The 26,733-nt window shown below is 48.8% G+C and overlaps 1 long non-coding RNA gene across 2 annotated transcripts; it reads right to left on the bottom strand.

The window, feature by feature from the left end:
* Nucleotides 1-4,236: 4,236 nt before the first annotated feature.
* LOC116638652 lies at nucleotides 4,237-25,025 on the bottom strand. 2 transcript variants are annotated; one of them, XR_004300713.1, is made up of 4 exons: nucleotides 24,875-25,025; nucleotides 23,409-23,501; nucleotides 19,033-19,202; nucleotides 4,237-5,355 (listed from the first exon to the last, which is right to left on the bottom strand). It is a non-coding gene; the product is annotated as an uncharacterized LOC116638652 (long non-coding RNA). The 2 variants fall into 2 exon arrangements; XR_004300714.1 differs by having other exon boundaries at nucleotides 24,908-25,025.
* Between the last annotated feature and the right edge of the window lie 1,708 nt (nucleotides 25,026-26,733).

Below are 26,733 nucleotides of genomic sequence, written 5' to 3'. Positions count from 1 at the left end.
ATTTAGATGATTCTGCTATACAACCAGGTTGGAAAATCACGGGGGCGACAACATCCTTGAACACATCCTCCCACCCCCACTGCAGTGATGCTCGCTGCCTCCCACTCAGCACCTCATGTTCAGGCCCAGGCCCAGGCCTGAACTGCTGCAGACCCAGAGGTCTGGACTGGCTGAGATTTTCTGTGGCAATACACTCAGGACATGTGTATGCTCTGGGGACCCTTTCCAACATGCTCCTCTGGGGAAGCGGGAACCAAGTCTTGATATCATCTGGCCTGGATGACAGGGTCAGGGAGAGGCATCCCTAAGGCCTGGGGTATTTCTCCGGCATGTTTGCCAAAAACAGGGAATGACAGTTAATTTATGTGTCCACTCAGCTGGGCCACAGGGTGCCCAGATATGTGCTGTGAAGGTATTTCGGAGGATATTAACAGTGAAATCTGTGGACTTCTGATAAAGCAGAATGCTCTCCATCATGTGGGCGGGTCTAATCCAATGGGGTGACAGCCTGAATAGAACAAAAGACTAACCTTCCCCTTCTGCAGCAGAAGCCTTGGATTTCAGCTAAAGCTGGCCCACCCTATAGATTTTGGACTTACCAGCCTCTATAATTGTGCGAGTCAATTCCCTAAAATAAATCTCTTTAAACGCACACAGCACGCATACACACACACCCTATCGGTTCGGTTTCTCCGGAGAACCATGACTAATACACAGGGAGACGGACCAAGGCGATCAACAGAGGAATTGCACGAAGCCGAGCACCAGGTTACCAGGAACTGCCTGGCATGCAGGTGGCACAGAGAATATGAAAGCTCATTCTGCCAAAGCCATTTCCCTCTGCTCTGAAGTCGGCTTCAGAAACTCAGAGCTCTGGCAGGCGGGGAGATGTACGTGAAGTTCCTCAGAACCTCGGCGGGAAATGCAGAGCGAAGCCTAGCCAGGAACTCAGTAATTGGGGAGCCAGCAGGTAGCCTGTGACAGCTGATTGAGAGCACATGCCATAACCTGTCTGGACACAGAGGGGATGCAAAAAGTGGCGGGGGGGGCGTAGAGGGAGGGAGCCTCCAGAGAACTTGAAAAAATGACATAGAGGCAGAGACCCGCAGAGGTCAGCTCCGCAATCAGCACGAGAACTGAGGTGAGGAAAGCTCATGGGGGATGTTCCCAGCCTTTGAGATCCCAGATTCCCGAACCAAAGACCCTAGGGGTCATCCTGTCCAGTCCTCTGCCTCCGGACTGAAGAGCTGGCAGCCCAGGCAAGAGTGATCCTCAGGGAGGGAAGTGGGGAGGGGAGGAGGGAGAGAGGGAGGGGGGAATCTTGATGACATAATGCCCTCGACCTGAGCAGCTTTGGAGAACCTACTGCGTGCCAGGCATTGAGTTAGGAGCTTGCCATGCATCATCCCACTGAACATGGACAATAACAATATGCAGTGGGCACAACTACTATGCCTACCCTACCAATGAGGAAATTAAGGTACTTGGTGGAGTCCCTGGTACAGGTGGAAAGTGGCAAAACTGAAATTCCTACCCAGATCAGCCTGATTCCAAAGTCCTTGTTCTTAACCACCAAGGAAGGAAGAAGAATAGTGGGTGGAGGGGAAAGAGAGTATAATCCTCCCATTTTATGAACAAGGAAGTAGCCTAAGAAGGACAAAGAACTTTCCGGGGTCTGGGGTCTGGTGGCAGGTGGTATGGACTCAACATGGGAGTGTTTGTAGGGGTGGGGTGGGTGGGACCGGGTGCAGGGTCCACCACTGAAGGCTGCAGAGCTGGCTCAGCGCAAACAGGAAAGGACCCCAGAGGAGAAGCCCCAGCCGGCTTGCCCACCACCCCCAGCAAGCGTGTTCTCAGGGCCCGGAGACAGCCTCTTGCCAAATCTCTCCGACAACCCCGGAATCCCACCTTTTGTGTCCTTCTCCTGGATTTCTCCTTGAAGCACAAACACCCCAGGGAGACGTGGCACACTGCGATCCAGTTCAAACACCTTCAGTAGGGGTGTCTATCTGGTGACTTTTTTCAAATGTCGCTGGACGTGCCCATGCTATTCCACCACCCTAGACTGCTCCCTCTTCCCCATCCCCATGCGCTTCTGGGGAACTCACCCTTTAAGATACAAGCCAAACATTATTACCGCTGGCAAGTCTTCCCGGATGCCCCCCGACCCCAGCCCCTCAGCACCCAGGCAGTCTGTACATTCCTCCGCACGTTTTAATTATGTGTTGACTCGTCCGTCTCTGCTAGACTGTGAGCGTGTGAGCTCTTTATGTGAGAACAAGGATTGTATCTTTCTCATTGCTGGTGACTCGCTCTGGGCCTGCTACATAATTAGAGCTCGATGAGTATCTCTGGAATGAAGGCCGGTGTGTAAGCAGCCATAATGCCGGGTGGAAGCGGGTAAGAAATGAGATGATAACAAGAGGGACGAGGGAGGGAGGGGGACTTGGTTCTAAGTCTCTCCGGAAATGGTGGCATTGCAGAGGGCTCCTAAGGCCTGGGCAGGGTGTCCGCGGGCAGAGATGGGGAGGACAAGGGGCAGCTTGGGGGCTCTGCCGAGCGTCCGTGGAAACATACTGCAGACACCGCCCTGGAGGCTCCGAAGCAGGGCCTGAGACCCGACCTCAGCAGCGCGTCCGCTGAACCTGACCTTGCCCTTCCAGCCATAACAGGAGGGCATCCACACCCCAAGGGCAGACAGCCTTTCCTTCAGGCCCCTAGAAGGAGAAATAAGTTTGGACATTTGAACACTGTGGCTGGATTTTCCATCGTGCTGATGCACCTTGATTTGTCGTGCGGCGCGGTCCTGCTCAGTCACCTTCTCTGCTCCCTCTTTTTCCCTCTGTGGGCCCAGAGCCTTGGGGGGCCAGTCGGGGCTCAGGAAGACGCAGCGGGTGAGCCTTTCCTGCTGCTTCCTGAGACCCTCTGTTCTTTGGGACTCTGTGAAAACCGGTGAGAAGACAAGTTTCTGTACCAAGAAGCATATTTGGACGTGTTGACAAGGTCTCTATAGTAACCAGGAACTTGAATGAATGTTGCCAGAAACCCAGAAACAAGGCGGCGTATTTTCTCCCAAATTGGTCAGTTGTATTCAGGAAGCTGGCCCGTGGGCTGGGGGCTTAACGCGCACACACGGACGATGAGAAGCCGGCAACTGGGGCCCTTCGTTCACTGGCACCGGGGGCTTCACTGTGTGTGCAGGGCTGCCTGGTGCCCGTGAGCCCGGGAATCGAGACCTCTGCCTTGCTGGCAATTCAGTTGTACTTTTTTTTTTTTTTTAAAGATTTTATTTATTTATTTATTTGAGAGAGTGAGAGAGAAACAGCTTGAGAGGGGAGAGGGTCAGAGGGAGAAGCAGGCTCCCCGCTGCGCCGGGAGCCCGATGCGGGACTCGATCCCGGGACTCCGGGACCATGACCTGAGCTGAAGGCAGTTGCTTAACCAACTGAGCCACCCAGGCGCCCTCAGTTGTACTTTTGATTAAGGAACAACAACAAAATAAAATAAAATAAAATAAAATAAAATAAAATAAAATAAAAAAAAAAACAAAGACAACAAAACTGAGAAGAAAAATAATTTAAGGTGAATCTATGTGAACCTATGTGCCAGGCTGGGTTGTAAACTCTTTGTGTGGACTTCCGGTATCCGGGAAATGACAGCACACAGTTTCTGGAATGCACGCTTTGGGACAAAAGGGCATAGGTGAGGAAGGTAAGGGAAAGGGGTAGGGGGCTGGGCATTTTTAGAGCACCGAGTTTTGCCTAAATTGAGAGGCCCAAGGGCAGAGTGGTCGGCACAGGATACCAAAGCCAGTCTACTCGGTTCAAACCTGGCACTGTGCTCTCTGATTTTGTGTCCCCGGCTTCTGCGTCACCATTCTGAGCCTCTGTTTCCCCAGCAGCAAAATACAAGCGGTATGAAGATTAATGAGCAAATACATATAAAGAGTTTACAACCCAAGCTGGCACATGGTACATGTGCGTTAATGTTGGCCATTATTATTTTTTTTTTTTTTATTTTTTTATTTTTTTATTTTTTTTAAAGATTTTATTTATTTATTTGAGACAGAGAGAATGAGAGAGAGAGAGCACATGAGAGGGGGGAGGGTCAGAGGGAGAAGCAGGCTCCTTGCTGAGCAGGGAGCCCGATGTGGGACTCGATCCAGGGACTCCAGGATCATGACCTGAGCCGAAGGCAGTCGCTTAACCAACTGAGCCACCCAGGCGCCCCTGTTGGCCATTATTATTATGATTATATTAACTTATTTAATCTTTACCATAACCTATGAGGTACACACTTAGATTCTTCTTGGTTCTCAGATAAGGTAACAGGTTCAGGGAGCGCCATTCCCTGCTCAGGTCACACAGCTGGTAAGAAGCAGCAACCAACGCCAAGCTGGGCTATCGCCTTACCCCTTGATCCCTGCAGTAGGACCGGGCTCCTCCTCTGACTCGGCAATGGCAGGACTGGTCCCAGCTCCTGAGATCTCAGTCCTGTCGCGGAGGCCCCATCCACCCCCAACATGTGACCCCCACAGGATGGGGTTCATGGAGCAGAGTGGGCCTCCTTGGGCGAAACCTTCACTCTATCCTCCTCTCAGATGTTGGAATCATGGCGAGGTTGGATCAAGGCAGTGTCCCTGTGGTCTTTCCTTCCCGTGGCTCCTTCTCACCTGGGATGACAAAGCAGTGGGCTGGGAGTCATCAGACCTGGGTTCTCGCCCCAGCTCTGCCACCGGCCCAATGTGTGACCTTGGGCAAGTCACTGTCCCCATCTCTAAAATGATGGAGTTGGATTCAGCCATCCTGAGCTCTCTGAGATTCTAAGTTTACAATTCAGAGGATCAGAATGTCACATCTCACATATCAAGATGAAAAAGTGAGTGTTTCAGCCAGTTGACTGCAATGAGAAGTGATAACCCATCCCTTAAGTGCCCCTTGGAAGCACATCCATTTAGCACATACCATAAATTCAAAGAGAGCAGGGAGAGAATCACTGTTTGCTTTGCACACCCCAAGCTTGGTGCTTCACACAAGAGCTCATTTAATCCTTACAGCAGCCTGGTGACATAGGGCCTGTTTGTGATGCCATTTTACAAAGAGGCAACTGAGACTCAAAGTAGTCAGGTTGAACCAGTAGATGTGACCTTTGGACCCAAGGATTTCTGACTCCCAATCTATTCTTGCTACAAGATCCTGAGCAAGCAAAAACAAATTCCAAGCAAATACATGGCTTCCTTTTTTTTTTTTTCTTCTTTTTAAAGCATCTTGCCTTTCAGGAGCTGCTCTTACACAGTTTTTCCTCCACCAGCAGAGCAGGAACTGAGACCCGGTTCAGATATTCCAGACTCAGACCCTGGAACAAAAAGAAGCCTAATCAGGGCCTGGAAAGCTTGCTGAATCTCTAGCACATGGCTGGCTGGTGTCTTCTGAAGTCAGCCAAGCTGGAGCCTGCCCGGGGGGCTGAAGGATCATTTCCCTGGTGGCACTGAACCTACACCCCATATGTTTCCCATCTTCCATGGTTCTCCTGTCCTATCCAGGTTCCTTCGTTGCAGGCAGTTTACCAGACATCCAAGTACCAACTGTGTTCACGTGTAACTGGCCTGGCCCTCCCAGGAGCCACGGCCCCTTCCTGCCCCTCCTTAGGAAGCAGAGCACCCACGGTCTCCCAGATGGAGTTGGGGGCTTTGGGGTCGGACACTCCTGCGTCCGCAGCCTGGCTCTCAGCTATTTCTTAATCATGTGATCCTGGCAAGCCACCTCACCTCACTGGCCTTCAGCTTTTACATCCGAAAAGTGGAAATAATATTTCCTCTAAGAGGTATATACAGATGAATGAAACAGTGCTTTCGATCCAGGTTTTGTGATGGCCGCAAAGGGGCTGCTGGGGGGGAGGGAAGGGGGCGGAACAGGAAGACTCAGGCGTCCCGGCGCCCCACCCCAACCCCCTCACAGCAGCTGCCCAGGTGTTTGGTTTCCATGGCTGGGTTCCTCTGTGATTCTGGGGGAAGGAACGGGGTATGCCGTGGAAAGAAAGGGTACAAATTCCTGTTCTAGTTCTTGTGGAAATGCTTGGTACCCAGCAGGCACTTAATAAATGTCAGCACTTTTCTCTTTCCTTCTTCTTGCCCCCTATCATTCTCTCCCCCGGGGTTCTTTATTAGATGGCTCAGCTAAGGACCGAACCCAAAGAAATGGAGAGAAGGCAGCAGGATGAGTATGGAGTATTTTCAAAATATCAAGTGAATCACCCGAGTATGGGGTCCACGGTGGGGGGGTCAAGCAGGCTGTGACCCAACACATCATCGCGGCACATCATGGCCCAGACTCAACTGGCAGCTCCAGGCCAAGGGCCCTCTGCCTGCAATGAGCACCAGAAAACCAGGCTCCCGGGAAACCCAGGCACAGAGCCCTGCTCCACCTACGTGCCACTCACAACAGGCTGGCTTCCTCCTCCTCTCGCCCAGGGAAGACCCAAAGGGACACAGCTCTGAAGATGTGTGAAGGGGCCCAGGAGGCGGGGAGGCCCTAGTGGTAAGGCCTGGCTGCTTTCTGCAAATAAGCAGGGCTTGCTGAACTGTGAGGGCCCCAAGATGGAGCAAAACCTGCCATCAGCCCTGCCCGGTTTCCGCGGATCCTCGGAGAACCGTCCTGCTCTGGAGAACAGAGCCACGACTGGAGCCACAGCGCCACCTTCAGGCTCGCGTCCACCTTGCTTTTTCCCTGCAAAACGCCGCTTTGGGCTGCAGGTGGTATGCTGGGGGCTCAAAGCAAATCCACCGAACCTCTGAGATGTTGTGCTGCTCATGTGCTCCAACAGATGGGCTTGGGGTGGAGAGCAAAGTCGTCGATAACACGTGTATGGCAGCCAGGGCCATGCTCCAGACAGGAAGCTGGCGGAGCTAGAAGCCAATCTTCCATCTTGGGGATGGGAACACGGAGGGTCAGAGACCTGTCCACAGTTACAGAGTGACTTGCAGGCAGAACGAGTACCTGACCCCAGGCTCTTGAAGCATCCCGTGTCTCTCGATCTGGATGGCTGTTCACCTGTCAGTTCCATAATAACTTTACTGTGTAAGAGACAACCATCATGAGCCTGCAACACACACACTAGAGAGGGGCTCCTGTTCACCCAGAAATGCCAGGATATGGGGCCCAGTTTAGAGGTTACGGCTGCAGATCAGCATCACAACAGGGGCTCCGTGGGGACTGAGGAGAGACTTCTCACAGTGGATGGGAAGGGATTTCATCACAGGACTCACCTACCTTCCTATACACCCTCACACTCACCCTCTCCATCAGGCAAACTCCCACTCCCCCTTCATGACCCACTCACAAATTGCTGTCTTATGAGGACTTCTTTGACTTTCTCTCCATGCCAGTACAGTCTATCATTTTTACCTTGTGCCATCACTGTATCTACTTGAGACATCAATCACTGAATCCTCCTATATTACGATGACTTGACTGTCTCCTTGTCCAGATGGGGAATTCTGGCCAGGAAAACCGAGAGCCCTCATTCTTCCTTGTGTCTCCAAAGACCAGCCACAGTAGGTACATAGAAAACGAGGGCGGACAGATGGATGGATGAGTGGATGGTGAATAGATGAGTGGATGAATGATGAGTAGATGGATGGATAGATGGATGGGTAGGTGGATGGATGGATGGATGGGTAAGTGGATGGATGATGGATGGACGGATGATGGGTGGATGGATGGCAAATGAGCTAACTCTAGGGGATGGCGTAGAACAGGGATGGCATTCAATGTCATTGAACAGGGATGGCATCTAAGGAGACATACATCTAAGAACATATTTCCAAGCCAAACTCAAAAAGCATAAATGCAGATGTGCATGTGAAGAGGAGAAGCATGCTGGCCTCATCCATCAACCCTCTCCTTCTGACCACCTCTTTCTCTGGTTTCCCAGGGAACCCACTGGAAAGCGGATAGTGGTTTTCTAGATGTAGTTCCTGGGATACCCGTACCAGAATCACCTGGGCCGTTTGTTAAAGTGCAGATTCCCGGGCTCTGCCTCAGTGAGTCTGGGGCTGGGCCTGGGAATCTGAATTTTAATTAGCCCCCACCCAAGTGACTCTGATGCATGGGTAACTTTGTCAAGCACTCACGAAGGAGGAATGGCATCCAGGGACATGCCAGGAATTGCCTTTGTTGACCGCTGGCCAGAGAGGTTGAAAACTTGACCCAAAGTCCCACACACTACATGGCAAAAGTACCTAGAGTCCTCAAAGACCGAGAAGCCCAGAGGAAGAGGAGGGCCTCTAACTCTGTCCATCCCTCATGCCCGCAGCCTGAGCAGGCTGGCACATGCCCGGAACAAAGAGCCTGCCCTCACCCCCCAAGCTGCAGTGAGCAGCGCCTACCTTGTGTTCCCTGCTCCCTCCCGAAGCCCAAAGCACCAGGCTCGCTGCGTGTTTACCAAGGCAGAGAAGCCAGCAACTGTTGTTGGTGTCTGCTTCTACCTAAATACAGATCTGGCTCCCAAACGCTGCCAGCGAACCTTACCAGACCTGGCACACTCGCGCCACGTGTGTTCAGGCTGGAAAGGGCTCAAGGATGATGACAGCACCAGAGGATCGTTCTGGACCGGGGAACGGCCAGCATCCTGGCAACCACGAATGGGCAAGCAGCCCTCCCAGGCCAGCTGGTGAGGTCCTGCAAGGAGGAGAAAGAGCCCACTGGAAGGCAAAAGAAAACGCACAGCCTCACCCAAGCCTCTGCTGGTCCCTGTGGTCCAACAGTACCTAAGTTCCAGCCATACTGGACCTTTCGCTGAGCACCTACCACGCGCCAGGTCTTGTTTTCGGTGACTATTTTGGTTTATCCTTACAATAACCCCAGGAAACATGTAATGTCCTTATGCCCATTTCACTTAAAAGAATACTAAGATCCAGAAAGGTGGTGAGTTGCCCAAATCCTGAGTCAGAATGGAGGCAGAGTCAGAACTTGAATCCAGGCCTCTGCTTGTGGAAGGTTCGTTCGCTGCTAGCTGTGCTGTTCTCCATGCCCACCCCAGGTCGTCTGGCCTCCCTGCTCCTGTCCATGCTGCTCCCTCCACCTAGAATGCCTTGCCCCTGAGTGCCATCTTGTGGTGCTTCAACCCAGGGCGCTGGCCACTTCCTCCCTGAAGCCCTCCCGGATCCCATCTCTTATCAGTTAATTGCTATGTTTCCACAGCACATTGCTTGGACTGGTATCTAGTCCCATTTTCACCTGCCGTACGGGTGCTGATTTCCATGATGATCCCCTAAATCTCAATCTCCAGCTCTCCCCGAAACCCAGCCTCTGCCCACCACACGTCTGCCCCCAGTGTCTAACTCAGGCGTTTGCCCTCAACAGGGCTTCAGGCTGACCCTCTGGTGAGTTAGTCCGGGGCCCACGTGCAGGCCGAGTACTAACCACACTGCCTGCCCCCCGTCCCCTGGCCAGGGCCACTAGTCATCACTGAGGGTGGTGGGGCCTATGGGTCTGACGGAGGAGCACTGAATCCTAAATCAGAAGAGTTAAGTGTGAGACTTGGTTCTGAAACTTCTCCGAGCTGCAGGTTGTTCCATCTGTGGAATGGGTGGGTGGATGCATAGATGATCCCTCTGCCCCACGGCTCTGCCAAGCTTGTGCATGGATGGGGCAGCCTATGTCAGACATCTGTGTCTTTATGAAGGATTGAACACACTGAGCCCTCAGAGTGGCTACAGGGTGGTGCTTGAGGGACACTGAGGCAGGCTCAGCTGGAGGAGGGGGTTCTGACCAGGAGTAGGAAGAGACAAGTTCTGGCGGATCAGCTGAAGAATGCCGGGGAGGGCACATGTGGCTGATCTGACGCACAGCGGGGTGTGGCCTGCTCCCCAGCGGGGAAGGACAGGCAAGGGGGGGACTGGGACGGCTCATCTGGCCCTGGGGTGGAGCGATGGAGACACCGCGTGAGAGCCCCTTGCTGTTGGAAGCCTGCTTGTCTGGGCCAGTGTGAGTGGCAGCGGGATTGAGAAGGGAGACATTCTAGGAACATCTGAGAAGAATCTCTGGGACTCAGTGATGCCAGCAAGCGGCAGAGAGGAGAAGAGCAAGCAAAGGTGGCCTGGAGGTTTGACCCTGGGGCGGTGAGGTCTGGCGGGTGAGGGACCGCAGGAGAGAAGCAGGATGAGCAGGGGTGAGCCTGGCTCTGAAAGGCCAGGGATGGGGGGGAGGGGCAGAGAAAAGAAGACCTGGCCTCCAGTCTGCATGTCTGCCCCTTACTTGGAGCAGGTCGCTGTTCCACTCTGAGACTGTTTTGTCACCCATGAAACGGGGGGAAGAAGACTGCCTATGGGACGCTTGGACACGGACGTACTCGTGTGTACGTACGTACCTGTGAGTGGTGAGCCTCATAAGTGCTGACTTTTACAATGGCCGAATTTGCAATCGATTTGTATTCCACAATGTAATAATAATAGCTATCACTTATTGATCACCCGCCATGTGCCAGGCACTATGATAAGTCATTTGTCTATATTCATGATCTAATTTCTTCCTTGCAAGAATTCTACAAGAGTCCCCGCCCCGCCCATTTCATGGATGGTCACAGTGAAGATCAGAGAAATTAGGCAACTTTTCCAGGATCTCATGGCTGGTAAGTGGCAGTCACCTCCAACAAGCATCTAACGGGTAGCAAGCCCGGGGCTGGACCACAAAGGAGTGTAAGACCCGGCTTGGGCCTTCAAGGCATCTGGCAGCTACTGGCCCACAGAGGAACAGGTCTCCGTGAGCTGTTTGTTCCGGAATCCTATTCTCTCTGCAGCGAATGTTGATGGACGGGGACAAATGTCTCCTGGCATGACTCTCTGAGAGCTGGGCCCTGGGACCGTGGTTCACAATCAGCCGCTGCTCCCGCCTGCCTGCCTTTCTTCCAACTTTGCTGGGTGCTATTATTCAGCTCGGAGCCACCACCAGGAGCTGCAAAGCAGTTAATTACAGAAGTATAATCCCCTTCTTCACAAGAAGCTGATCTTCCAGGGTTGCGAAGAAGATAAGATTTATGCCTCTTTCAATTCCTTTATTCTGTCATCAACATAGATTCATATTTCAGTTTCCCCCATCGGAAACAAAAAGGAAACCCGCTCAGCCCACTGCTGCCTGGGAGAGATAAATTAGACTACACAAAGAACCGGCCCTATAAACTCAATCTCTTTCCCTTCCTTTCATGTTTGTGATTATAAACAGTCGAGGGCAGTTGAAATATATCCCTCTGCCTGCCTGCCTGCCTTGTCCTGCTCAAAGAGAGAGACAACACGGTGATAACAATCTGTGTGGTACTAGGGCAAAAGGAAAACAGGCCCCCACATCCCGACGCCAGCCTGGGGAGCAGATCAGATAGAAAAACCTTTTGTCTCCTGCCATTCTCTGGTCACGAAATTGTTCCGAAAGGCCCCAGACGGAAGCTGGATGCCGTGCCACTGTGAAGGCTTTCATTTTTTGATGGCAACGCGTACGATGATATTTGTTCCAAAGAAAGGACCTTTCGAGTTGGCGGGCCGTGTGGCGGGGCTGTGCCAGGGCCCCCAGCCAGCTTCAGAAGAGCGTGGGCACAGGTCGCTGGCACATGGGACCGCAGAACGAGGCCAGTTCGAGCGGCCCCGAGGCGCAGATGCCAAGCTCTTTGGAGAGAAAAGCCCCACTTCCTGGGGGAGAGTGGCCCCCATGAGATCACGTGATGCTTCTACTGAGGAACTGGGGTGGGTGACTTTGATTATTTTTACTGCCGTTCAGCTGCTTTTGTTGCTTTTCGTGGGCTTTGCTGGAGCTGTTAACTGTCAGGCGTTCCACGGCCAGAGGAGGAACGGGCTGGGGGGGGGGGGGGCAGGAAATGAACTGGTCTGCCTGAGGAAACAGAGCAAGTCTCTGGCAGAAGCGGGGGTGACAAAAGTTCTCACTAGAACAGCTGACGGGCACTCCCCTCAAGTGCCAGGCACTGGGCTAAGCAACCCCTGGTGTCCTCGTGACAACTAAGAAACCGCTGTCGCATTTGACAGGTAAGGAAATTGAGGCTTAGATTCAAGGTCAGTGGCCGACTCCAGAGCCCCCACTGAACTGCCACGTCCCCTGGGGACTCCTCTCAGACAGCCTGACTCTCCTCGGGGGCGTTTTTGTGACTTCTGATGGGGCAAGGAGAAAATCTAATTTTTGAAAGATAATGAAGAAAGGGAGGAAGGGAAGAGAAGAAACTGGATGCGAGAGCCAAGTGAGCCCTTGTAATAAAATGTCATCCCACAAGATGTAAGACAACAGTCTTTAATAGACTCTGAGATTCAATTATCCCTTTATATATCCAGCAGACCCGTCACCGTCTAAATCACCCTTTCACGGTAAACACACCCTAATTCACAAATAGGATGTAAAATAAATCATGTTTGGGAGCCAGGGAGCTTCGGAGCCATCACTCTTCAAAGACACGCACCTCAGCGCTCACTCCCTGGGGAAGAAGGGCAGTAAGAGCCCAGCCCCAGGCCTGGCCTGCCGGCCTCACAGATGGCCAGGAAGTGCACTCTGGTTCGAGGCCCAATCAATCTCTTCCATTCTGGGGCTTTTAAAGGATGTTCTTCTCTCCCCTCTTGGTCACCCTCTCTCAAGCCCTCAGAGGAAGGATAGCAACTCCTGACTCTGTCCGGATCATTCCAATTATTTTTTCCAGAAGCTTTTCCTAGTGTGACACTGAGGTGAACACTAACACATGAGATTTTTCTAACTGCTGCCAGGGAAGGGACATGCCAGCTCGGCCCCCCTCTTCTAGAAAGTTGGGCCTTCCTGTGGAGCATGCACCAGCCTTGCCGAGACGGAGACCCCAGCCCTGCATGGGGCCTACCCATAAAGGAGTTCCTTGGCCTCATTCCTCATTCTAGTCCTGTCTCTGGTACTCTTCTTTACTAGTTTTCCTCCTTGTTTAAGTTATAAAAGTAACACATGCTCATTGTAGCATGGGGCTCGATAGAATTGTATAAAGCCAAGTCTTCCTCATTCCTCTCTAACTCAGTTCCACACTCCTGAGTGTCACAGTTACCAACAGCCTGATGTGTGTCCTTACACAATTTCTTTTGGTAGATATTAAAGACTCCCCTGAACCCAATTTTTGCCTTTTTTTTTTACAAATGTGGGATCAAACCATACTTGCTACTTAGAATTAACAAAATAGCATGGGCATGTTTTCATGTCAATACAGAGGTGTCAGACTCATTCTTTTTAATAACATTGCGTACATGAGATTATGTAGTATGAGTGTGCCATAAGTTTCCAAACCATCCTACAACCTTGACTCTCCTGGATATTTTATCTCCTGGATGTTCTGATAATATATTATGCCTGACCGCTCATTTCTATGATGAGTGTCATGGCTTCCCTCCATTTATAAACTGTCTAAATTTGACTAGGCCGTTTCCAGGCTGGCCCAGTCTTGGAAAGAGAACTCCTTATCCATATAATGTGCCCAAGGAGCAGTGCCGGTGAAGGTCCAGTTCTGGCCTTTCAGGCAGGACTCGGATTTGTAAATGCAGGTCACTGCCATGAAATCTGGACTTCCTTTTGGCAACAAAAAAACCAGAAAGCATCACTAAACCCTTAAGGCGTCATAAATAGGCATGAAAAGTACTACGTATAATCCTAGGCATAAACCCAATACCTGCCGGAACAACTTAATCCTCGAGAACACAAACATACGTTGTTTACCAAAGAAGGATTTTTATAATGCCATTGCCGCATTTTATTAGGGAGGGAGGAGGCCTAAAGTGGAGACAGGCTACAAAAGATGTCTGTGCTCATTTAAGCTGAATGCTAAAACTCTCTGGGTCTGAAACATTTCAAAACTGGAAGTAAATTCTTCGAGGCAATCAGCTTTTCTAGGGCTCCTTTATGGAAGTCACATCCCAATAGTTTTAGAAATCAAAATGAAATCTCACAAAGTGTATTAAGAGTTTGTATCTTTTAGAACTAGTCATTCCATTTCTGGGACTCTATTCTAAAGAAATCTAGTGATGTCAGTAGAGATACAGGTAAAGGATATTTATCCTGGCATTACTTATAGTTTTGGGAAACAGGAAACAAGCTAAGTGGGGGCGCCTGGGTGGCTCAGTTGTTAAGCGTCTGCCTTCGGCTCAGGTCATGATCCCAGGGTCCTGGGATCGAGCCCCGCATCGGGCTCCCTGCTCAGCGGGAAGCCTGCTTCTCCCTCTCCCACTCCCCCTACTTGTGTTCCCTCTCTCGCTGTCTCTCTCTCTCTCTGTCAAATAAATAAATAAAATCTTTAAAAAAAAAAAGAAAACAAGCTAAGTGTTCTACAACAGGGAAATGGACTAGCACACAACTACTAAAGAAGATATTTACAAAGTGTTGGATATTAAGAACACTAACTTAAGAATATTTACTTATGATGTTAAGTAAAAAGAGACTTAAAATTGTCTATTAAATTATGTAAAAATACACACAGAAAACACTGGAAATAAATACACCAACAGATTAACAGTGCTCTCTCCAGGTGGTAGAGTCATGTGGTTTTTTTCCTTCTTTTTCTCTCTTACTTTTCTGTAGTTTATACGTTTGCTAAAATCAGCCTGCATTGCAATGTGCACAATAGCCAAACTGTGGAAAGAGCCAAGATGTCCATCAACAGATGAATGGATAAAGAAGATGTGGTATATATACACAATGGAATATTATGCAGCCATCAAAAGGAATGAGATCTTGCCATTTGCAACGACGTGGATGGAACTGGAGGGTATTATGCTGAGCGAAATAAGTCAAACAGAAAGACATGTATCATATGACCTCACGGATATGAGGAATTCTTAATCTCAGGAAACAAACTGAGGGTTGCTGGAGTGGGGGGGGGGGGTGGGAGGGATGGGGTGACTGGGTGATGGACACCGGGGAGGGTATGTGCTCTGGTAAGCACTGTGAATTGTGCAAGACTGTTGAATCTCAGATCTGTACCTCTGAAACAAATAATGCAATATATGTTAAGAAAGAAAAAAAGAAGAAGAAGAATGTAGCAGGAGGGGAAGAATGAAGAGGGGGAAATCAGAGGGGTAGACGAACCATGAGAGACGATGGACTCTGAAAAACAAACTGAGGGTTCTAGAGGGGAGGGGGGTGGGAGGATGGGTTAGCCTGGTGATGGGTATTGAGGAGGGCACGTTCTGCATGGAGCACTGGGTGTTATGCACAAACAATGAATCATGGAACACTATATCCAAAACTAATGATGTAATGTATGGGGATTAACATAACAATAAAAAAATTAAAAAAAAATCAGCCTGCATTACTTTATATATATGTAACTTTTATAATGGAGTAAATTAAATCATCTTAAACCACACACAGAAGAGAGAGCTGACTCTCCTGACTATTTTTAGGACGATGGGATGGTATGTATGAGAAGGGACGGGTGTGGATAAGGCTAAGGGTTGTCCGGGTTGGTGGGGAAGGGAGAGTAATGGAGAAACTCTCCTCACTCTTTGGTGTCTTTAAGAGTGTGGGCCACAGAATGCAATACCTTTGGCAGGACAACTCACACACAAAGCTAATAACATCAAAAAGATGACACTGTCAGTTTGCTCAACACGCAGTGTGCACCTACTATGCGCCAGGCACTAGGGGAGATGACTGACTTCACATTCCAGTTTATTAAAAAATGATACTACACTTTGTCCACATCATCATATATGACTTGTAGCACACTGGTTACCTTGATGTCCCTGCTACTGTTCTCAGAAAGGCCAACAAAAAGAAAAACGAACAAGCTGCAATTTGCAACGGACGTCAAGAAAGAACATATTGGAAGGAGCCCAGGACCTTCAACTGATTCTACTAAGAGTATGTGTTCCTCATGAGAGGCAGCTCTGGGAAGAGATTCAGCCACGCGGTTGTCGAACTGAAGTCTGCAATTTCTGCTGTCTGTCCTGAAAGTTCTTGACTGATGGCTGCGCTCGGCAGGACCAGCAAACAGTTATTAATCCATTCAGTCAACAGATATTTATTGAATACCTACTATGTGTCAGTGCTATTCTAGAAGTCAGGGGTCATACAGCGAATCAAAGTCCTCCCACTGAGGGTACTTACATTCTAGTGCAGGAAGAGGCAACAAATAGAAACATAAACTACAATCTGCCAGGTCATGATCCCTGCTGTGGAAAAAGGAAATAGAACAGACTAAGGAAAGAGAGTGACAAAAGGCTCTTTTCTAGATAGAGTATTACAAGGAGTCCTCCCTAAAGAGGTGATTATTTGAGCAAAAACCCGATTGTTTTTGCTGACTCAGTGACATGGGTATCTACAGTAGTGTTCTATGTTGAAAGAACAAGTGCAAAGGCCCTGAGGCAGGAGGGCAACAAGAAAACCAATGCGGCTGGAGCACTTGTGAACAAGGAGATTGGATGGAAACTGAAGTCAGGGACGTGGACAGCAGCCAGATCACCCAGGGCCTGTTAGGACATGGTAAGGACTTCGGAGTTTATTCTAAGAATAAGGGGCCACTGGATGGTTTTGAGATGGGGAGTAAGATGACCTGACTGAGGTTTAAAAACATGACTCTGTCTACCCTGTGGTAGAATTTGGGCTAGGATGCTACTGCAGAAATTCACTGAAAGATGATGGTGAAGATGATGAGAAGTAGTGACATTAAAGACATATTTTGAAAATGGGGTTCACAGGATTTGGAGATAGCCTGAATGTGAGGCAGGAGCAAAAAGAAAAAGAAGAAGTGTCAAGGAAAATTCCAAGGTCTTGGGCATGAGAAACTGAGTAAGTGGCGGTGCTATTTAATGATATGGGGGACCCCAGAGGAGGAGTGGGTATTTTGTTTTGTTTTGTTTTAAGGGCACATGAGAGATGCTGTCTGTACCAGCCTGGTCTTACTACATCAGTGCACACTGGATGACTTCCAATGGCCCACCATTTGCATCTCTTTGCCTGAGAACAGCCTCCCAAGCTACAGAAACCACCAGTGTGCCCGGCACACCTCATGGGGGCAGCCCTCAATCACTGGCCCTGAGAAGCTGGTGTGTAAATACCCCAGCTCTCTCCCCTGAGTGGAATGGGGGAACGCTGGATAATTCTGACATGCGCTCTACAGCATTGTTTCCCCAGGCTTCACCAGTTGGATTATTAAGCTCCAGTCCCTACAGTAGCATCTAGCTTCATTAACACATCCTTTGTTGGCTTTTTCCCCTTTCCAGTTCATTCTCCCTAATTCCCGATCATTGGTTCCTGTAACTCCCACATGAGTCCTTGCCTCAGGGTCTGGCATAGTCCAAACTATGATGGGACAAACAAGCACATCTTCCAATTCCTTATGCCCACTCTTCTTCACAGCCACTGCTAATCCCACTTTTTGGTCGTTCTCACTGCCTCTGAACAACAGCAGCAGAATCAAGGTCATCAATGAACCTCAGTCATATATGGCAGGGACAAAATGGAGTAACTTTACTAAACCGGACTGCCAGGTGGTCTCCCCGTCCTACTCCCCAGGCCTGCTAATAATCAGTTTGCCTTTTCCTTTTTAAGCACTGAATGCAGCGTTGCTTTGTCTTTACATTTTCAAAACCAACAAGCAATAGAAAGAACAATGATGTAGAGCTGGGGAGATGCCAAAATGGAAGAAGCAGGGGAATGACAGACCTTTTCCGTCCCCTCCTTCGCTGGACAGTTCGGCAAATGCCCTGTGACACGAAGGCCACAGACTATTAGCAGCAGCATCAGATGCTATTTGTGAAGCCCTGACTCCAGGAGGCACTGAACTCTCTCATCAAAAGCCAGGGAACAGAGAGACTTGACTTGCCATATGCCATCTCTCTTAGGGAAGCATGCTTATTTATACGGGAGCATTTTATATGTCGCAAATGATTCAGAATCATCACTTTCCAGTTTCCTTCTGTTGACATGGATTGACTGTGGGAGGAGGTGGTTAAAAAAAGCAAAAGCTGCACAAAGATCTTTTGGTTTGAGGGGAAAAAAAAAACTCACAACACTTGCGACAAACGAACTGCCGTCAGCGTCCATCAGGCACGACATAAACATGATCATCCTTTGTACAAATAAGAAGACAACAGGTACATAGTCCCATGAGTGGTGAGGATGCTGGAATCTGTACTCCCTGGGATAGCAAAGGGTACTGAAGACCAGGAATACACTGTGGAATCAGTCGGATCTGGGATCAGACTCCAGTTCAGCCACTTATTGGCTGGTGACATGGGGCGTCTTCTTTAGCCCTGTTGAGCCTTGGTTTCCTCACGAGCTACGTGGACATAATATAACCACTTCATAGGCTGGCTGAGACGAATAATGGCCAATGAAAAGCAGAGCAAGCAAGCCAGCCGCATTAACTCCTTTCTCTGGTTAACTATCTGTAGCTGAAGGCCACCTGGCAAATCCACCCTGACTCAGTAAAGTCCTGAGAAAAGCCAGCTTGGTGGTCCTCAAGGCTGAGGAACTGCCACGCGGAACAAAAGGGTGACACCCTCCCACCCTGAGTGAAGGTTCTTCCCCAGGCCTTCCGTGCCTCTCCCAGGGGCCTCCTGTGCTAGACAGTACGAGCTCTTCCCCAATGTGGATCTTACATTCTGTATCATCAGCACTGATCCCAGCGCTTGGCACATTGGAAGGCAGCAAGCTTGGTGCCAGGGAAAGAGCACACAATTTTGAGTTAGACAGCCCTGGGTTCAAGGCCCAGTAGCCTTCGAGCAAGTTGCTTCCTCAAACCTCTGGATCCTTACCTATAAAGCTGGCAATACCACCTACTCTAAAGAGTTGCGAGTTTGAACCAAGATAAGAAAGGCAGAGCCTAGTACAGTGCCTGGAAAATTGCAGACACTTGAAAAACGTTAGCCTTTATTACTAACTATACTAAATCACTCTTTACTAATTTAATATTTACTAATTACTAACTATTACTAACTATACTAAACATTTGCTGAACGAACCCATGGATGAAAAGGACTCTGTTTAATTAACAACATACACCGCCCCCAAACACAATAGGAACAGGTCATACCGCATTTTCCTTTCTGTGTATTGAGATGCAGCCACAGCTCTTTCGCACAGGGGCACAGGCTTCTTTAGCTCTGACTTCATGCAGCATAATCATGGCAAGTTCCGATCTAGACTTGGCACACACGCTGAACAAAACGCACCGCCTGCCCTCACCTCCATCCCAACGTACACCTAGAAGGAACATCTCGTTACAAATAATGCCAAGGGAATCGCCCAACATCTCCCCCCAAATATATAGGAATTACAACTGGAATTCTCCATTTTATAGTGAAAAGCCTGACAGTCACCACCGTGACCAGGTGGTGAGGATTAACACCACCAGAAACAAAACATACCGGCATTCCCTAGGCTACCTGATATGGTACCCTGAAGAGGACGCATCACTTGTGTGATTTCCTTGTGGAAACCTCAAAACCTTAGTCTAATCATGAGGACACAGCAGACTAATCCAAATCAAAGGAGAGTCTACAAAATAGCTGACCAGACCTCTTTAAAAGTGACAAGGTCGTGAAGGACAAGGAAATAATGAGGAGCTATCACAGATTGGAGGAGACTAGGGGCCATGAAATCTATGTGCAACATGGGGCCCTGCATGGATCTCAACAAAGCCTGCGTTTCAGTTTTTAAAAAAGTCAAAGGCGGGGCGCCTGGGTGGCTCAGTTGTTAAGCGTCTGCCTTCGGCTCAGGTCATGGTCCCAGGGTCCTGGGATCGAGCCCCACATCGGGCTCCCTGCTCAGCGGGAAGCCTGCTTCTCCCTCTCCCACTCCCCCTGCTTGTGTTCCCTCTCTCGCTGTGTCTCTCTCTGTCAAATAAATAAAATCTTTAAAAAATAAAAAAAATAAAAAATAAAAAAAATTAAAAAGTCAAAGGCAGCCTCAAAGGGGGAAAAGGATTAACAAAAGGGCCAGCCGAGGGGTACATGGAAAAGAGGAGGCCGATCCCAGGAATTTTACTGACCAATTGGGGGTGAGGAAGATTTATGAGAGGATTAAAGTCTAAGCTCCATTTCCCCCCATCTTTTTAAGCTTGGGCACCAATGGTACAGTCACTTTTTCTCCTTCAACCCCAGCCCCTGAAATTTAACCTAGAGTGAGAGAATAGGTCTGAGCCCGCTCAGCACAGTTTCACAGCAGAATGTGCTCCTGACATTTTCACTGGCTAGCAACATAAATATTGGGTGGCATAATATGCTAAAGTGCTTTTTAGACAAAATGTGGCATTTAAGCGGAATTGCCAAATTGGGATGTAGGCCTTAGGTTCAAGGTTCAAGGTAAAAAATAGGCCCCTTGCTCCTCAGGGAGGAGGGGATCCCACATACCCAGTCTCAGTTAAGTTTGAGTCTTAAAGTTACACAGGAGTCCAAGTAAGGCTTTCACTTTATATTTGAAGGAAACTGGGGCTCAGGCTCACCCCATTGGGTGATTTAACAGAACCACTGCAGGATGCCATGCTGTCTTCTCCAAGCTGTTAGTATTTACCCAGCCTTATGGTCCTGACCAAGAATGAGACCAGCCTACAAGGATTACCCAGCAGCAGACACGTGGGCCCCACCTAGACTTCTGAATCACACTCTTCTGACACTGAAGCCCAAGCATGTCTACCCGGGAAATGTGTTCTGTAAGACTCAGGGACAGAGCAAACATAGAGAGCCACTGTTCTTCAGCCAGACTGTGTGTATGTGGATGCTGGTGCATACTTGTGCAAGCATTAGGATTTCTTTTTCTTTTTAAAGATTTATTTATTTATTTATTTATTTGAGAGAGAGAGAGAGAGCATACAAGCAGGAGGGGCAGAAGAAAAGGGAGAGAGAATTTCAAGTAGACTCCACGTTCAGCACAGAGCCCAACGCAGGGCTCGATCTCACGACCCTGAAATCACAACCTGAGCTGAAACCAAGAGCTGGAAACTTAACCGACTTGCTGGAGTCCAGCTCCAGCCAGGGTGGGTCTCTTGTAGGAAAGGACGGCGTCGGCGAATGAGGAGACACAGACACAGGGTCAGGTTGCAAGCATCTCCTCCTGACAGCCTTGGAGGAACTTTACTTATATGTTAGGATATTTTTGTTTTTCCAAATCTTAGATCATTTTCTGGATTACAGCCATAGCCTTCTTTCATTTTTCCTTTGTAATGATTAACATGACCTTTATTGGTTTCTGCTTATTGGCTTTCGCTAAAACTAAAAAACAGTACGCAAAGAGAAAGGTGCTAGGCAGAGCGTGACCGTCTTGTTATTTTGTTCTATAGAAACTAATTCTTCGTGGAATTAATTTCATTATGATTGCTTAGATAGGCGTAACTAAGATGAGTAGTCACTTTATCATGAGACCCCAGAAATATTCCCACAATTATAAAGATTGCCATAAATAAAATGAAAAAGAATAACAGGAGCCAGCCCAGAAATATTCCCACAATTATAAAGATTGCCATAAACAAAATGAGAGAGAATAGCGGGAGCCAGCTGTGGAGTCTCCTGTTTTCAGGATCGTCCCCCATACTTGGACCTTGTCAAACAGCATGAGTAGCTTGGCTCGTGCCACCGACTGAGCTACCCAGGCCCCCCAAGGGTTAGGATTTCTAGGATGTATCTATAGAGTTGCACGATATCATTTCCATTTACCTTCACTGTCCCTTCGCCTCCCACCCCAAATATTTCTCCTGCCTCTCTCCATTCTGCATCCTTGCCCAAGTCTCATGTTTTAAGGTCCATTCTACGTGCTGTTTGGTCCCCTGACCCTTCTCAGCCTTCCTTCAGTGTACTTGAGATGAGATGGTAATCATCTTGGTGCCAACGAAATCCATTCATTCGTGTATTCATTCATTCATGCATTGGAGACTCATGGGGCTCTGAAGATACAGTTACACACAATACAAGAGCTTTGCTTTCATGGAGTTCATACAGGAGTAGGGGGAGATAATCAGTAAACAAAGACACAAGAAATCAGCAATAATGAGGAGTGTCGTGGTGAAAGCAAATTAGGATGGTGTAATAGGAGTAATAGGAGGCCACTGTTGCTTAAGTGGTAAAGAAAGGGCCTATTAGAGGAGGTCACCTTTAAGCTTAGGTCTACACAAGAGAGATCCAGCCCTACAAACACCTGGAGGAAGAGAGTTCCAGGCAAAGGGGAGAGAACTAGTGCAAGGGCCCATAGACAGGTCCAAACTTGGCAGATGAAGAGAGAGACACTGTGCTGGGTCATAGCGAGTGGAGGGGTAGGGAGTGGTCCCAGATGAATCGAGATCATGCAGGGGCTTCTAGGGCATGGTAACTAGTGTGGAAAGATGCTGGGTGGTTCCAGAGAGAGAAGTGATAGAATCTAACCTATGTTTTAAGCAACCATTTTGGCTGTCATGTGGAGAATGGACTGGATGGTGTGTGTGGGGGGCGTGGGTAGAAATGGGTCATGAGATTAGAAACAGGGAGACCAGAATCAGAGGGTGCTGCAGTTCACCAGGTAAAGGACGATGGTGTTTGGGTTAAGGTGGTGGAGATGAGAATGGTGGGTGGATTCTGGATATGTTTTGGAAGAAAAGTTGATAGAAATTGTTGATGGACAAGCTGTAGGGAATGAGAGAAAGAGGGAATCAAGACTGCTCCTGGGTTTGCGCCTTGAACATGTGGATACGTGGTGGTGCCACTGGTCAAGATAAGAACCCTGGGAGCAGAAGGGGTTGGGGCTGGGAAATAGCTTTATTTTAGACATATTAAGTCTGAGATATTTATTTATTTATTTATTTATTTATTTATTTATTTATTTTTTAAGTCTGAGATATTTATTAATGAACTGACCGAAGCCCTCATCTCATACTTTATATGTACCACCAGACAAAGGACTATGAGATCCCCACACATTGCCTTCCTTTTCAGTTCCTTGTTAAGCAGAAATAAAGAGAAAGATAACTGAATAAAATATTCAGTCTTTTGTAAAACACTCTTCTGTTCAGAAGTTTGGTAGTAGGGTGGGTGGGCATAAGTAGCCAATCAATCACTGTGTCACACCAAACAACTGTTCAGGGGGCAAACTAATTAAAAATTTAATCCCATGATTTTCATCTTAATCTCTTTTTCCCATTAGCTCTGATCAATGCCCACAAATACAATTTAGCAGAGCAGTCATTTAGATAAATGACTCGGGGGGGGGGCACCTAATTAGTCTGTCATGAACCAACTGATAACTAAAATTATATGCTAATTACCAAAAACCGCACACTAATTTTAAAAGCATTTTATTAGCATAAAAGCTATGTTCCTGTTATCAGATGACATATCCTTTCTATGTCATACACAACAATTGTGCAAACCTGTTTCTCTTGACTTTCAGAAGTCAAGTTGCAGCGTGCTGTTAAGTAAACAGTGCACTTGAGAAATGTCTACTCACCTTTACCTCACACTCCAACACAAGCAATAGTGAAAGTTGGACCAGTAAGAAGATTCCATCAACTTCTCAGCTACCTGGGGGCTTCCACGGCACCTGCCAGAAACAAAAACAAAAACTGATCAGGCCAGAAACATGAACAACTAAGCAAAACTGAATGTGGAGATGTGAGGACTGGGTTGAAGAAAGGTGAACTCTGAAGCTTGTTGCAAAGCCAAGGTGGTTGCTGAAGAAGATCTTGACTGTGCTCACTTTGTCGGCATGTCAGGGAACACTCATTTGGTGACCATCTCTCTTCTGATCTATGGCAAAAATTCTTTTTTTTTTTTTTTAAAGATTTTATTTATTTATTTGACAGAGAGAGACACAGCGAGAGAGGGAACACAAGCAGGGGGAGTGGGAGAGGGAGAAGCAGGCTCCCCGCAGAGCAGGGAGCCCGATGTGGGACTCGATCCCAGGACCCTGGGATCATGACCTGAGCCGAAGGCAGTCGCTTAACCGACTGAGCCACCCAGGCGCCCTCTATGGCAAAAATTCTACTGCTTTCAATCTCACAGCACATCCTAGGATGCCAAAATCCTTAAGTTTCTTCAAATAAAAGAGATCTTTGTTTAAAAAATAAAAGTCAGGGCATCTGGGTGGCTCAGTCGGTTAAACATTTGACTCGATTTAGGCTCAGGTCATGATCTTGGGTTCCTGAGATGGAACCCCTTGTCAGGCTCTGCACTGGGTGTGGAGCCTGCTTGAGATTCTCTCTCTTTCTCAAAAATAAATAAATAAATAAATAAATAAATAGATAAAAGTCAATGGCTCTGGTCTCCTGTAACCTTTTCAGACCTTTAAAAGTGCTTCCTGCTGGGGCGCCTGGGTGGTTCAGTCGTTAAGTGTCTCCCTTCAGCTCAGGTCGTGGTCCCGGGGTCCTGGGATCGAGCCCGGCATCGGGCTCCCTGCTCCGCGGGAGGCCTGCTTCTCCCTCTCCCACTCCCCCTGCTTGTGTTCCCTCTCTCGCTGTCTCTCTCTCTGTCAAATAAATAAATAAAATCTTAAAAAAAAAAAAAAAAGTGCTTCCTGCACTTGGGTTTTCACTGCCCTTTCAATAAAGGGTGAGAAATGTGAAGAATGGTGCCTGCCACTAATGAAAACCAACAAGTTTCTTTCTCATGCTGGACATGACCCCAGACACAGGAGGAAAGGTTACCAAACAGCAGGTGCAGGTGGTGGCTGGGCCCACTTAATACAGAAATCTTAAAGGAGAAGGAATGGTTTTCTGGCTGCTAAGGCCCTCCGCGCACACATTTTATGGCGATGAAGTCCTAGCTGTTAAGCATCGTCTCTGTCCACTCCATCTGCCACTTCCAATAATAACCGGTTTGGGGGTGGGTTTGCAACGTAAACTTTCTTGACCTACCTCCCAGCCCCCTCCCCCCACTCCGTCCCTCGCTCCCCCAGACCCCACCCCCCGCACACACCCCAGAAGGCCCTCCCTGCGGTCCCCCTGTCACCAACAAGCCGCTGGCGGCAGAGCCTCGAAACTGTTCGGTCAGACTGTGCTGCAGCAGAAGCAAGAATTTGCAAGGGAAAAGAACAGAGGCTCCCCGTATTCTTAGCTTCCAAAGGGTTCCGGGGCAACCGGAGAGGAAGTGACGTACAGGAAACGGAAGTGGGACGTAGGTCTAAGTCGCCGCCATGTTGTGTGTGGCGGATGGGGTGTGCGGCCCCCAGGGCTCCGAGCTCCAGCCGCCCAGCAGAGAGGGTGAACCCGGTCTTTCACTGTCCTTCTGTCGTTCTGTCGTTCTAACGAGTATTTACCGACCTAACTGGTGCCTGGCACTGAGGGTGCGCCAGAAATCAGTGAACAGGACCGACCTGGCGCTTTCCCTCCTGAGTGTTCAAACCTAGCGATGGACACGGAAGCAGGAGGCCTCCGGAGCACGAAGCACTTAGTACGTGGGCGCAGCTGGTCTCGGGCATCTTCGGAGGCTTGTTCGACTTTGGTTACTTGGGTTAGGGCCTCGGCATGGTGCATAGAGGAGGGAGGGATGGAGAGAGAGTTGGGAAGCAGGCGGTGGTGGATTGGGTGTGTGAAATATGCAGAGTTGGGTGACCCCCAGGCTTCTAGGCTGACAGCAGGGTGAGTGGTAGGGAACCACATAATGGAAGGGAACACAGGAGAAGCAGATTTGGCGAAATAGTGTGGGTTTAGACATGTTGAGCCTGCGGGACCCTCGAATGGAGAAGCTTAGCAGGCCGTGGGATGTGCCTGTTTGGATCTCGAATGAAAGTCTGTGCCTTGGATTCGTGGATGGGGATGAGAATGGAGAGGAGCATGGAGGATATTGCCTGGTGGAGAGAATACCATTTGGGAAAGAGGCCCAGGACGGACCCCAAGAGCTCCTCTACTTGCAGAGGGGGAGGAGGAGCAGGTAGCCTTAGGAGAAAAACCAGGAGAATATGGCATTGCAGAAGGCAAGGGAAGAGCACTTCGGGTTGTAAACTGGATCAGTTTTCTTGAGAAATTAGGGAGGCGAAGACAAATGCCAGGCCAAACAGGCATTGCCATCAGCTAGAGCAGGTTCATTGAATGGTAGGAGGAGGCCAGCTTGGAGTGAGTTGAGGAGCAGGGGAGGGTGGTGGTGAGAAAATGGAGACAAATGAGCATAGACAAATCTTCCAAGAAATTGCCTGTGAGGAAATGAGAAGGCTACTGGAAGGAAGACGTTATTACTATTTTTTTAAAGACTGGAGAAACATAAGTTTGTTTAGATATTGACGAGAAGGAGCAGGGATTTTTAATGTTGATCAGCTCATGACCATATGGACCCATGCCCAAGAATAGTTTATGAAGAGGAAGAACACAGCATGGGTGGGAGGGGGGCGGGCACAGGTAGAGTCATTAGGATCTCTGATGTTGAGTAGGTTGTGCATTTCACAAATCCAGGGAGCACTATTGACTGCAGTGTCATCCTAGTTTTGAATAGTAACCATGACTGGGGGCAGATGATAGTAAAGAGCTTTGAGGAAAGGGTGCTTCTTTCTTATTCACACAAAATGGCCACAGCAGCTGTTGGTAGTGGAAGTTTGGTGCTGGAAGTTGAGGTACCTACGTTCATTGTATGTATTCTGCCTGGGAAAAGGAGGTGAAATCATTGAAAGAAGAGAATCGAGTCTGAAAGGTTTGTGGACAGTGGAGATGTGCATGGTTGTTGGAGTTGAGGGGAAGGCAGAGAAGAACGAGCAGATTTTAGCCATTTAGACCCCAGACAGTTAGGTCTATATCAGCAGGGGATGAAATCACCAGTATTCTCATCCTGCTATCTTGCATTTCTAG

The sequence above is a fragment of the Phoca vitulina genome, unplaced genomic scaffold (genome assembly GCF_004348235.1).
Source record: "Phoca vitulina isolate PV1807 unplaced genomic scaffold, GSC_HSeal_1.0 scaffold16, whole genome shotgun sequence".
Classification (NCBI taxonomy): Eukaryota; Metazoa; Chordata; class Mammalia; order Carnivora; family Phocidae; genus Phoca; species Phoca vitulina.
This window is presented reverse-complemented; position numbering and strand designations above follow the sequence as displayed.